The 12,570-nt window shown below is 52.6% G+C and overlaps 1 long non-coding RNA gene across 3 annotated transcripts; it reads right to left on the reverse strand.

The window, feature by feature from the left end:
- Positions 1–1,458: 1,458 nt before the first annotated feature.
- LOC112947259 lies at positions 1,459–4,026 on the reverse strand. 3 transcript variants are annotated; one of them, XR_003249380.1, is made up of 4 exons: positions 3,939–4,026; positions 2,335–2,906; positions 1,620–1,702; positions 1,459–1,519 (listed from the first exon to the last, which is right to left on the reverse strand). It is a non-coding gene; the product is annotated as an uncharacterized LOC112947259 (long non-coding RNA). The 3 variants fall into 3 exon arrangements; XR_003249378.1 differs by having other exon boundaries at positions 1,468–1,702; XR_003249379.1 differs by lacking the exons at positions 1,459–1,519; positions 1,620–1,702 and having other exon boundaries at positions 2,284–2,906.
- Positions 4,027–12,570: the final 8,544 nt, after the last annotated feature.

Raw genomic sequence — 12,570 nt, forward strand, 5'->3', positions numbered from 1 at the left:
CGAGCTGCACCGGCAGCGAGCGGCGCCGCGGCGGGGCCCCGCGGCTTCCCCGCCCCCGGGCTCCGCTCCCGCCCGCCCGGGCAGTGCGCACGCTCGGCGCGGGGCCGCTTCGCAGGGCGCATCATGGCGCTGCGGCCGCTGCTGCTGCTGCCGCTGCTCGGTGAGTGCCCGCGCCGCGCGGGGCCCGCGGGGGAGCCGGCACCGGCACCGGCACCGGCCCGGGGGGGAGGCACCGGCCCCGGCGGGCAGCGCGCGCCGGCCTCCGAGCTGCACCGGCAGCGAGCGGCGCCGCGGCGGGGCACGGGGGATGCGCCCGGGAACGGGGGCTGCAGCGGGACGGGGGGGATGCAACCGGGAATGGGGACTGCAGCGGGACAGGGGGGATGCAGTGGGGCACGGGGGCTGCAGCGGGACGGGGGGGGTGCGCCCGGGAACGGGGGCTGCAGCGGGGCACGGGGGATGCACCCGGGCACGGAGGGATGGGTCGGGGCACGGCGGCTGCCCCGGTACCGGCTCGCGCGGCTGAGCGCGCCCCGGTGCCCCAGCGGGATGGGGAGACGCGCGGGCCCGGAGCAGCCGCGAGGCCGCGGGGATGGGCTCGGCGGCGCCGCGCGGCCGGGGCCCGGCGGGGAGCGGGTGCGGGGCCGGGGCAGGAATGTGCGGGCTCGGCAGGGCGCACACAGCGCCTATTCAAGCGGCGGCACAGGCGCCTATTGTTCCGGGGGGCCCCGCGTGGACGGTGGCAGTTTTAATTGCGAAAACATTTGCTAATTCCGCGCAGGAATGAGTTTGGGCTCGTTTGGTGTCTGGCTATTAATAGGGTGAGCAGGGGGACAGCAGCCGGAGGGCCGGCATCGCTCTCCCCCTCRGGACAGGCGCAGCAAAGGGGACACAGGGGTTAGGGTGGCACGGGCAGCTGATTTGGAAAGTTGGGCTGCTAAAATACATGGGGAGGTGCACACAGATACGTATTTATTTATACACACACACAAATAACTGTTCTGAGTTAACTCAGCACTGAAGTTTATTGAAATATTTCAAACAGGTTATCTTGGAAAAAGAAAAAGCTAAAAAAGGGCAAGAAAAACCAATCTTTAGCTGCACATAACTCCCAGAGCCCCTGTGGCTTTCCCTGGAGGGGGTTTTGGGCATTATTTATGAAACATGAGTGGAAGGATGAGAGGATGACTTGGGAACGGGGATGGAGCACCCATCTGGGAAGGAGATGATTCCAACTCTGTGCCCACAACAGCTAGAAGTAGGGCTGAGAGTAGAAAAGCTGGGGAACTGCTCAACTGGGCTTGACTTTACGTCCTAGAAGGCAGTTGGGAAGAGGCTGTTGCTGGTACATAAAAGCCAGCACGTACTGAAGTCTGTAGGGTTGGTGCTGAGCAAGTCCCAGAGAAGAAGTAAGGTCGAAACTCTTTGTCATCTTCTTAAGTGACTGCCATGAAATGTAATTTGGTAAAACATGGATTCATTTCATACCAAGCTCACGCCCTAAAAGCATCTAGAAACTCTGAAGATTAGGAAAATGCCATGGTCATATATTAGAGGAAGTTATTGGCGTCCCTCACAGAAATGAGGGCTAACAACCGACATCRGTGTTGTTATCCTACCTTGATGTGTCCCTTGCAAGAAACAGCCGTTTGGATTTCGGGGACAGAGCAGTGGAGCCCTTCCCATATTTCTGGAGCATTTCCTGGTGAAAGCAACACATATTGATACTTTATTGCCCTTGACAAGCAGATACCTCCCCGAGGTTCTGTTAATGCATTTGTTTCCGCAAAAGCCTTTTCATGTAGAAATGAGTAGATTTTTTTTTTTTTTAATATGAAGTCCATCTGTCCCAGCCACCAACAACTGTTCAAGTCAGCTGTCAGTGCCAAAAATCACTTGGTGGAAGCGCTGTTAGCTCTGCTGCAATTATGATAAGTCGCCCCGTGGTATGTTCTGATACATTTGCAGTATTACTTGCTTTTCAGCAGGCAGCAGAGATCAGGACAAAGAGCTTTCAGAGCTGGCCCCAAATCAGATGCTTAATAACATCTTCAAAAAAATTCTTTGGAAGGGCAGGGTTGCTATTTGGGCGAGGAATATCTGGCATCACCACCAAAGAGTAGTTTGATGCACATCTACTTTACAGCTGTTGACAAAAACATGACACCAGCACATTCCCTCCTGCCCTGAAATACTTCCCAGAATTTTCCTCAGGTTACTGAGGCACGAGTGGAKTGGAAGTGTAAAATGTGTGGGGATTTTGTGTGTGTGTGAGGAATAAGAGCTGTGGAGTGAGATGCCGTCCTGATCATGAACTTGGGTTCTCTTACTGACCTGTTTATTTTCCTTGTAAAGTTCAATTTTGTGTCTCTTGGCCCTGTACGCTGAGGATTTGTACCAGAAACACAGGCTGAGTTGCCAGAAACCACCTAAACAAGTAAATAAAGCAGAATGAGCTTTTGCATCCAACTTCACAAATGAGGACAAAACCCGGTGCACACAGTGGCCATGCATGGGCCTGTTTGCTTAGTCTCCTGCTATATCTTTAGTCCTCTCCAAAGGTAAAACACTGCTTAGCCCCCACTTACTCTTGCTTCCTCTGCAGCTCATTTAAGTAATAATTTCTTCAAGTTTCTCTTGCAAATTGTGCTCTCTGCTGGGTAATTTTTTCTTCTTTATGATGAGCGYTTGCGTGCTGAAGCAGAACTGGCCTCTCGGTTGTCTATTTAGAGCTAATGCTTCACAGCTGATTGCATCAAGCCCTGATGATCCAGAGGAGGATGATGCTGGGAAGGTTCATGAACTCCTTGTAGAGCAGGCTGAAGTGGCAGGAGGGARTTAGGAGGGGAAATATCCACAGTCCAACTCGTATTTTTTCAGGACCCTGAGTTCCTGCAGGTCCTTTTCTACAAAAGAACATGTTTATCACAAAGCTGCCCCTCGACAGGATAAAACAACTACTCAGTGCATCAAAGCTGCAGGCCTGCTTTGAAACTGCTGTTTACTTGAAAAGATCCAAGATACAAAATTAATTAGGATAATTACATTCTCAATCTGGCTTCTCTATCAGCCAGAAGACGAGCTGCAGCATCTCCTTCCAGCCGATAAAGGCTATTTGCCTTCTCTCTGAGCCCCGAGGGAGTGTCATGTTTTTATGAGACACGAGATCAAAACCCCAGTTCAACCACTAAGTGCCACTTGCYGTGCGCCACGCAGTGAAACCTGTTCCTTCCCCAGCCCCGACACTGCCCAAGAGCCAATTAATGGTTGGAATTGCACTAATGAGCACTGTGCAATGAGCCCCAAAGGGACTGGATTGCTGTGTGGGTACAAGGCTGTCCATAGCTCTGCTTGGGGCAGGAGAAATACCCGTTGGGTAGCAGCTCACCTTCTCGTGTGCTGGAAATGGGGAGTTTCGGTGCTAGAAACAGGAATTAACAAAATCCAAATGTTGACTTTTTTTGAGGTGGAAACCTCAGGTTTGGTTTTTTCTCAAAACCCTCCAGAGTGCTAATTCCCCTTAGTATTAACTTGAGATAGGGATATTATTCAGAGACTTGAATTCTTCTTTTTCTCCAGTGACTTACCAACATCACCTGAATGTTCCTAAAAACTTCTGCTTCTCCCATTAGATAAGCAGAGGCCAGAGAGGCTTCCCCTAGGGATAAGCTTTGAGCAAGGTTTATATCAGAGCTGTTCCCTGCACCAGAATGGTCAACTGAGGTTCTGTTATCGCTTCTTCCTCAGCCCTTTGATTGCCTGGCTGCGTTTCGTGCTGTAAGGAAGCTTTGTGTGGCTTCTCTGATGAAGTTCAGCTGTTTAACACATGGCTGGGAAGTGCAAAAACAGCAAGACAGCTGCATAATTGAGCTGCTGCCCAATTCTTATTAGAGCAGCATCCTAAGCCAAGCCTTCGAATTTCTTAGAGAAAAACTCACCAAAATGCAAGGAGCCAGCTCTTGGGAGGGTGTTCTGAAGCATCTTGTCAAAACTACTGCTCTGCTGCCTTGGGTACTGAAGTGAATTGCTTTTGGTGYTGATAAACTGTGGATAAAACACAACTCTGAGGAGAGGAAAAAAAATATGGATGCAGGAAGAAAATTTTGTAAAAGAGTTGACAAAAAAATAAATAAAAAACACTTGTGCAATTTTGCCTGCAGCTGAATGCACAGTCAGATCGGATTCCCATGAGCTAACGACGATAGCAAGAGCCATCGATGGCAGCCCAGTCAACATGGAGCTGGCATTAACTAATTAAAAAGAAAACCAGTCATGAACATGCTAGAACCTGACTGCCCACAGGTACTCGAGATAAGCTTAAATAATAATAGGGATTGCTCTGTGGTGCAAGAATGGCTTCTCAGCACAAATAAARCACTGTATTGGGTGGCGTGCACCCCCATTACAGACCTGTGCATGAGGGGGTTGCAGTGAGACGGGGCACAGGGTTTAACACACAGCAGCACAARCTCAAGGGGAAATGAAGGTTTCAGCCCAGGGTCGGATCAAGTAGGTGAAATTAAATTGTGTTCCGATAATGCTCAAGGTTTTCCTGTGTTTTTAAGTAATAAATCCCAGGGATTGCGGAATTAAAGCCGGAACACTCTCTAACCTCCTCCCATCAATGTACCTGATTACAGCGTAAATGTAAGATCATTGCCTGTTTAAGGGTCCTCTTAATTTATTTGTGCACAGCTGGCTCCTCTGAAGACACTGAGCTTTAAAACCTGAGGTGCTCTCTATCTCTCTGACATACGGTTAAAAGGTAACATTTCACAATATTCAGCAATATTTGAAGATTCATAATCATGCTATTAAAAATATTTACGGCTAGCCTGGGTAATGTTTTCTGCAGAACTGCAGAAACCCACTGAAATCTAAGGGAATTTGTTCCCATTGCTAGGCAGGGTTTCTAGTTCCCAGAGCCTCTTTTGAAAATCCCCATCTAAATAAACTATCAGGGAATTCCTTTTGTAAATGACCAACATTATGCGGGTGGGATATAATTTGCTGCCCTCTGCTTTAGATGCTGTTTTTCAGGGAGCAGAAGTATAATAATTAGAAAAATTCAAGTCCCTTCAAAGTGTTTCTGTTTGCCTTGCCCTCCTCAGCCGAAACACCTAATTCRCTCTCATTTTTGACAGTCCTGTCCACATATCTTCAGCATGTATAATAATGCTATAATAGTTTATCCTGAAACTTCTCGTGGTTGCTGCTTGGGAACCCAGGGTGTTCTCTGTATCCAAAGTCAGTCAGGATTTTGGTTGCACRAGCAATGAAGAGCAGCAAACCACGYCAGAAGCGGGAGCTGCTTTGAGAAGCCAAGGTTACCTTTCAGGAGGGCCAGCAGCGCCGTTTTCCATTCCGTTTTCCATTCCCAGCAGGAAGCTTCCTGCTGCTTCCCGTCTCCCCGGGGTGGCCGTGCGCTGTCGCAGAGCTGCTCAAGTGGAGCTGATTGCACAGCTGAGGGTTTAATGATTTTGTCTGCACAAGGCTCTGCTGGAACTTTCAGGCCAAGGTCAGCCACAGAGACTGTGCTTGTTTTCCTAGGATGCTATCCTTGGGAAGCAAAGGCGATGCCTCTGTTCCAATAGGTGTTGTTGCTTTTAGCTGCATTACAGTGCAGTGTAGGGCTCCTCGTGGTGGATCTGCATCTCTGCCAGGTGCTATAGGAAGAACATATCTCACTAAACCAATTTGTGTCCTCRCTCAATGAAAGCTTCCCAAAGGATGAATTCCCCACGCTGCTGGGCTGCCATACAGATTAGGAGCATTCCTTAGGGAACTGGATGGTAATAGCTGCTCGAGCAGCCTTTGAATCACTGCAGGGAAAAAAAAGCAAGTGTCCATAGGCAAGGCAGAATGTCTCCTACTTACCCCAAGGATCCATTAAGGAGATTGCTGCTTGCTAATGGACTTCCTCCTGAGATGCTTTGGCTGCTAACACCCTCTGGAATGATTTCCGGCAGCTTACACAGCTAGGACAGGGAAGGTGTTGCAAAGTCCTGCAGTTCTTGCTGCTCCTGTAAAATAGTTGTTATCCCTTGAAATAATCTTGTCAAGTGCTATTTTTAATATGCATTAAAGTCACTGATTCAGCCTSTTTTCTTCTTCTGCACTGATCTCCGCAAAAGCTCTAAGATAAATCTCCCTTTATACTGATTGTGTTGTTCGGAGTTAATCACTGCTAGTGCCTGGAAAACCTCCCTTCCCTGGTATCCTTGCAAGGTGATGTTCCCTAAAAGAAACTCCCAGCTCCCAACCAGCCCTGACTTCCCTGGGCAATGGGACCCCATCCTTGGGAGCGTGGGGTGTTTTGGTTAAGGTTTTTGTTGAGTTTAGACTCCTCCAACCAAGGCGAAACGAGCAGTACCCAACCCTATTAGCATGAACGATAAGTGCTTTTCTGACAGAGCTGGACATGCATGCCATGAAATTGAGCACGAAATAGCCCAGCCTCAACCACTCCACACCTCCTTGCTGATCTGGGAGTCAATAAACCCCGAGGAGGGGCTGGTTTCTTTCTGCCTTTGGTCTGAACTGCTCTGCTGAGTTTGCATGTGGCATGTTGATGGGTCTGGCCCCATTTCTCAGGGATCAAGGAGCCGACAACTTATCTGATTTCCCGTGCGCCAGCACATGGCTATTAGCTGCAGGTTGGTCAGCGCTGCTGGAGCTTCCTTTGAACTGGGGATCTGGAGATGAAAGCCCGAGCACCTCGTAATCGCCTCGTGCGTCCCACGGGCTCCTCCTCCAAGAGCTCACTAGTGTCTGTCTGTACGTGGCGCTTCCTTGGAATCGGCCGGTGCTCAGCATCCCGTAGGGAACAGAGAAATCCTGCCCGGAGCCTGGCCGAGGAGCAGCTGCCCACGCAGGGCAAGATAAGCCCTTTGAAGTCCTGCTGCCTCTGGCTGGCAGCAGCTTCAGAGGCCCCGGTGCCCCCTCTCCCGCTTACCYGCTGCTCCGTCGGCTGCGTGCGAGCAGCTGAGCTCGGGGCCAGGCTCAGCCTGCAGCGCTGGCTCAGCGCCCTGSGTGCAGAGGACACCAGCTTGCAGGGCACTTGCCCGGAGCTTGTGCGTGGCAGGGCTCGGAGCCTCCCCCCACGCATTTGCGCCCTGCAACAGCAGCACTTGTCCTCGCTGAGACCTGTCTTAACTCAGGATCTTGGAACTGACTCTGTTTGGCAGTTCTGACTGTTGGACTCCGCTCCTGAGGGTAAGCAAAGGCAAGCTGGACCCAGCCGGGTGGAGATGCACCTCCATCAGTCGTTCTCCAAAGAGCAGAGGAGGGTCAAAGCCGTAGAGCAGGCAGCAGAAGCTGCCACACACTCTCACAGCCCACATGTATTTGGGTTTCCACTCTGCTCCGGGCAGGATGGCCCTATGGGAGAGGAGTCGTGACCTGGCCTCAACTGTTAGGGCTGCAGCAGCGAGGGGATCGCTGGCTTTCCTGGCTCTAACTGCACAGCCTGCTCCGCGAGCTCCTTGTGGTCTAGTGACAAACATACCATAAGTCTGGCTGCTTAAATGTCTTCCAAGAGTTTTTCAATTCCTGGCTCGTCCTCGGGCTTTTCTGAGCCGCACATGCCACCCGTCTCACATCTGTCACTCAGCTTCATCCTCACGGCACCAAGGGAAGTCCTGCTTTGCTGCAAAGCCTTTTCTCTCTGCCTGGTTTCATTTTCATATCTGTATCCCTCGTTGAGGAGCAATATCCCTTTCAAAGAAATGCCAGGGAACCCATTTGCAGAATTTACTGCTGCTTCCCAAGGCTTGAGTGTCCTCCTCTTTAGCAAGAAGCTGTTAAGCATGTTCTTAAGTGGCAAGATAAGTGTTACGATCCTTTCATCTCCTGGCTCGGAGCACGCTGGAGATAACTGATAAGGGGATGACAGCCCAGAAGATGCATAGGCACCTTTGGATTTAATTCCTACTTTGCAAGGCAGTCTTTAAAGCACAGCTGCGGTGGGAACACAGGCTGGTAAAATAAAGCTGGTCCTTCCTTTTTCAGCATATGGCTTTTCCTCATGTCTGTGCAGCAGATCTGCTGTACCAGAAGAGCCCATGCAGAGATGTGGAGGGAGTTAAGTTCTCCMCTTCAGACCCTTTCTTTTGGTGCTGGCATCCAAGGGACTCCACATGATTTGGAATCTGTTAAGAGACAGTAGTGCCAAGATAGTCCCAAACAGACAGTGATATGGATGCACTAGAAATACTTTGAAAGGGAGCTGATCCAGGGGGGCAGATGTTTGACATCTTTTGTGATCGCACTGCTTTGTGGCATCTCAGGCTGGGCTTCCAAAAGAGAAGACTCCCCACATCACGAGTTACTTTAAGGCTGTGTCTAGACACTGCTTTTGTTGGTGATTTTCTTTCCACAGTTCTCTTTTTATAGCAGCCCTTTTTGGATTAGAGCTCTGCTTTTAACAGGGTTAGCTGTGTTAGCAGTGTGGAGTAGCCGCCTTGCCAGGGCCGAGGTGCATTCCTGGATCTGGGCAGCGCATTGCAGCAGCTCCAGCATCACGTGCGGTGCAGGCTGCAGCCCACTCTAACAGACTGCGCATTCAGCTCCGGGATTCCTGGTTTAGTCCTCAAGCAGGTGGCGAGCACATGCGTTGGTGAGGGTCCTTCTCGGGCACAGCTGTGCCTGGCCCGCATTCCAGCAGAGCCCTTGCCCCTCAGCACTGGGGGGGTTTCTAGCCGTGGAATGCAAACCCTTCAAGGTGCTGGTCCGTGCCAGCCTGCTGCGTTTTCCRCCGAGGAAATGGGGCAGAATGAGCAAAATGGCTCAGCAGGAACCGTGGGGAGCAGAACCGAGGTGCACCCGAGACGGAGCTTGGGAGCRAGCCCGTGCGGGGCTGGGGATGCTGCAGCTCTCCTCGTAGCACCTCTCGCAGCCTGTCGGTGAAGCTCRCGAGCTGCTGGCATGCAGGCCTGGGGACATGGCAGGAGCCGAGCCGGCTGAGAGCTTTTGTTACGTTTCCRGCAGGGTTTCCAGCTCAGTTTGCAAGCGGACGAGCCCTGCTGCACTGAGGAGACAGCATCCAGGTGCTGCAGCTGAGAGGACATCGAGGAGGAGCCAGGCTGTTTGTCAGAGCAGGAAAAATCCCGTTTCTGCAGTGATTTGCACTCGCAGCACCATGCATGTGCTACACGGTGGCAAGTCTTCCAAAGATCAGGCCACAAACCTTCCCATAGCAGGACCCGTTTATCTGCCTGACAAGCTTCCCATCTGCTTTGTCTGGGGAGCTGCTGCATGGCTGAGCAGTGCTGGCTGTTCCACCCTGGAGCTCTTGCATCACAGCCCAAAGTGTGAACAGAGGCCACAGCCTCCCTCCCAAATCGGCCCCGGTTCCTCTGCGCCTCGCTGTTACTCAGCGCTTCTCAGTGACAGGGAATTAAGTGGGATTTCTAGGTCATTGTGGGCCTGTCAGGAGGAATTGTCTCCTTTAGACCTCATTATGGAGGCTCTTTCTGCAACACCAAACTTCAGAACAATTGCAGCCCCGCTCCCTAAACATCAGCTAATGAGACAGGGCTGTTAGCAGCAGTTGGCTAAATAAAGGCTGCCTCTGCCCCAGACAGAATAAATCCAGAGTGGATTTTTCTTAGCTGTCTCTCACGCTGAAGGTATTTCAAAGGGCCCTTATTAAAATAATRAGCTAGATGTTCCCGTGTGGTGGCTGCATAGGGCCAGCGCTGGATGATTGTGCCAAGTACTTCCCCGAAGCAGTGACTTCAAGTGACTAGTGCTCAAGTGACCTGAAAACATTTCCAGCTCCTTTCATGCTTCGGGCCCCTCTGATTTCCACATGTCTGGAGCACTCACCCTGAGCTGCTGTGACCTTGTCCCGCTCAATGTCTTGCTGCCTCATGCTAGGAAGTTACTTGAAGCTCTTGGGTACCTCAGCTGCCTTTGGTGCCATAGGACAATGTTCKTCATTCTCGTTCTGTAGCAAGGCTTGTGTAGCATTTTTGGGATGGCTTTGGAGAAGTGGAGGATCCAAGATGTGAAGAGATGCATGTCCTTGTGTTGCCATCCTTTTTTAAGCGCAGATCTGTGTCCCAAACAGCCCAGGGTTGCTCAGCAGCAGAGCRTTGGGATTGCCCTTCATGGATTTTTGGAGCAGAGCACTCCATCTTGGCCAATTTCAGATGAATCTGACCTGCTGGAAAGCCACACAGCAGAGATAAGAGAGAGCCTGGGCAGTACTGACTTGTACCCAGGCTCGGGGAGCATTGCAGAGAGCGTTGCCTCCTACAAGTGCTTTCCAAAGGTGCAGCTTGCTGTTAGAAGGCAGATGAGATTGCTCCCAAAACAAGAATTTTCTTTCTAGCTCTTCCTGTTCTCAGGAAAGATTGGAAGAGAGGTGAGCTCTGAAGGGATGGAATGAGTCTGAGTGCCCTCTGGCTGGGACAGGCACAGGAGAACCAGGGCCCATTACCTGGCCAGTTTGCAGGCTTGTTTGGAGCGGCGCTTTGATGTGGCAGAGGGAGCCCAAGGAAGGCGAATGGTGTCTAGACAGGTTTTTCTCACTCTGTTGTGGTCTGTGTCTGCAGCAGCAGAGACGGTGCCAGACGGGCTGAGCAGCCCCAGGATGCGGGAAGCGGAGCTCTTTCCAGGCTGGTTCCTTCGGGGGCAGCTCGTGCTCGGCCCTGGTCAGACCTGGGTCCCTCTCCCTGGGGCTGCGAGGAGCGGAGCCGGCGCTGGGATTCCTCCTGTCCCTCCATTCTGTGGGAGTGAGGCCCTGGCAGCAGCTGATGTGGCAGAGGGGCAGATGTTGGGGGGAGCACAGCCATCCATGAAACACCGTGGCTGGGATTTTCAACAGAGCCCCAAAGGTTCGGTGCCCGTGGAGCAAAACGCGCTGGGGAAGGTTGAGGGAGAAATCCTGGGAATCCTGCCGGGCTTGCAGGAGCCCTTTGGAAGCAGCTCTGGCCCTGGGGACAAGTCCTCTCGCAGYATCTGTGCCTTGTGCAGGTGAGCACAGCTCTTGGCCTCCTCTGTTGAGGCTGGGGAGGAGGAGGAGGAGGCTGCACGGCRCCAGGTTGCAGCTCCTGTGGGGGCTCTCAGAGGTGGCGAGTAACCATTTACAAGCTAAACGTGGCTCCCCTCTTTTATATCCAGCGGCCAACTTGTGCAAACGTGAGCCGAGAGCAGAATAACCCCTGCCTGTCCTCTCCCTTCAGCCCTGCCCAAGCCGGGCTCGGCCGCAGGTTCGGAGCAGGGCTGGAAACTTGGCTCCAAGGCGACGAGCACAGAAGAGCCCCGCGTGCTCTGCTCCGCCTGCGCTGGCTTCTGCGCCGCTGTGCGGAGCACAAATATGTTCCCGATCTGTTTGTTTTGCTGACGCGACTCCAAGACACACAGGGAACCGATGCACTCACCGAGAAGGGGCCGTTGTTAGATGGACTGGTTGGAACTGCTGCTCTCCAGGGCTCTCCCGGTGCTCCAACCACCGCAGGAGAAGCGCCTCGTCTTTCCAGGTCCGCCAGGCTTCGCTGCAGATTGACACAGGCGGAACAGAGGGCCAGGTTTGCTGTGCTCAGCATGTCCACGTGCGCGCGCTGTCTATCTGAGGTGCCCATCTGCACGAGGCAGGTCAGCGCGCGGCGGGTGGAGGYGGCTGCAAGCCCCGCTCCCCTGCGACGAGCCCCAGCCCTGCACTGACACGCGGCTAATTGCGCCTGGGCAGGCAGCCCAAGCAGCTCGGAGCCCAGCACGGAGGAGCCAGCACAGCAGTGATGGACAGGGCAGCCTTTTGGCGGAGCAGGAGGACTGCCAAGAGAAGCGGGGAAGGGAGTTACCTCCTTTCCTCCCATCCGTTAAGGCAGGGCTGTCCTCTGGGGTATATTCCCCTAATCCAATCCKATTTTCCTTGCAATTTTTATGAACAATAAACCTTTCTAATGTTTCCCTTGAAGGAATTGGAATAGATCCAGTAGATCGCTGTGCCCAGGAGGAGATCCTAGCATTCCTTTCTCTCTCCTTCCCACCTTCTTTGCTATTCATACTCCTAAAAAGCCTGCAGGAAGTTAAAGGTCCAGCCCAGGCTCTTCTCTAGCTGCTCCTGAAGCTGCCACTGGGTTGCAGCTCCTAACCATTCCCTGCCTTGGCTTTTGGGGGCCGTGATCCCATTTAACTTGCCTGCCCCAAACCCTTGTCCATCATCCACGATGCTCAGGAGACACCTGGCAGCCCAATAGGTAACCCCGAGCTGGCGGGGCAGCAAGCAAAGCCAAACGGATGGGGGACAGCACATCACCGAGCCTGCTCTTCCATGCAGAGCGGCAACGCGGCCACTGCCGCGCGGGCATCCCGCTGGGAAAAGGGCCTCTGACCTGGACACAACTGGGAGCGCTCGGCTGAGAAAATTCTCTGCTAAAAATAGCTGCAATAGATGCTTAAGGAGACAAACAAGTCCGGGTCTTGGGAGAAGTTGGTTCCCGGATAACTTATTCAGCTCCCTCAGGACGGGGAGGCTTTTAACCATTTCATGCCACAGCTCCTTTCCATGCATTCCCGACCATGGGCAGGAATGCGGGTTGGAATGCACCAGCATGGCTTTCC

The sequence above is a fragment of the Nothoprocta perdicaria genome, unplaced genomic scaffold (genome assembly GCF_003342845.1).
Source record: "Nothoprocta perdicaria isolate Ctin4 unplaced genomic scaffold, notPer1 scaffold_228, whole genome shotgun sequence".
In the NCBI taxonomy this organism is placed as follows: Eukaryota; Metazoa; Chordata; class Aves; order Tinamiformes; family Tinamidae; genus Nothoprocta; species Nothoprocta perdicaria.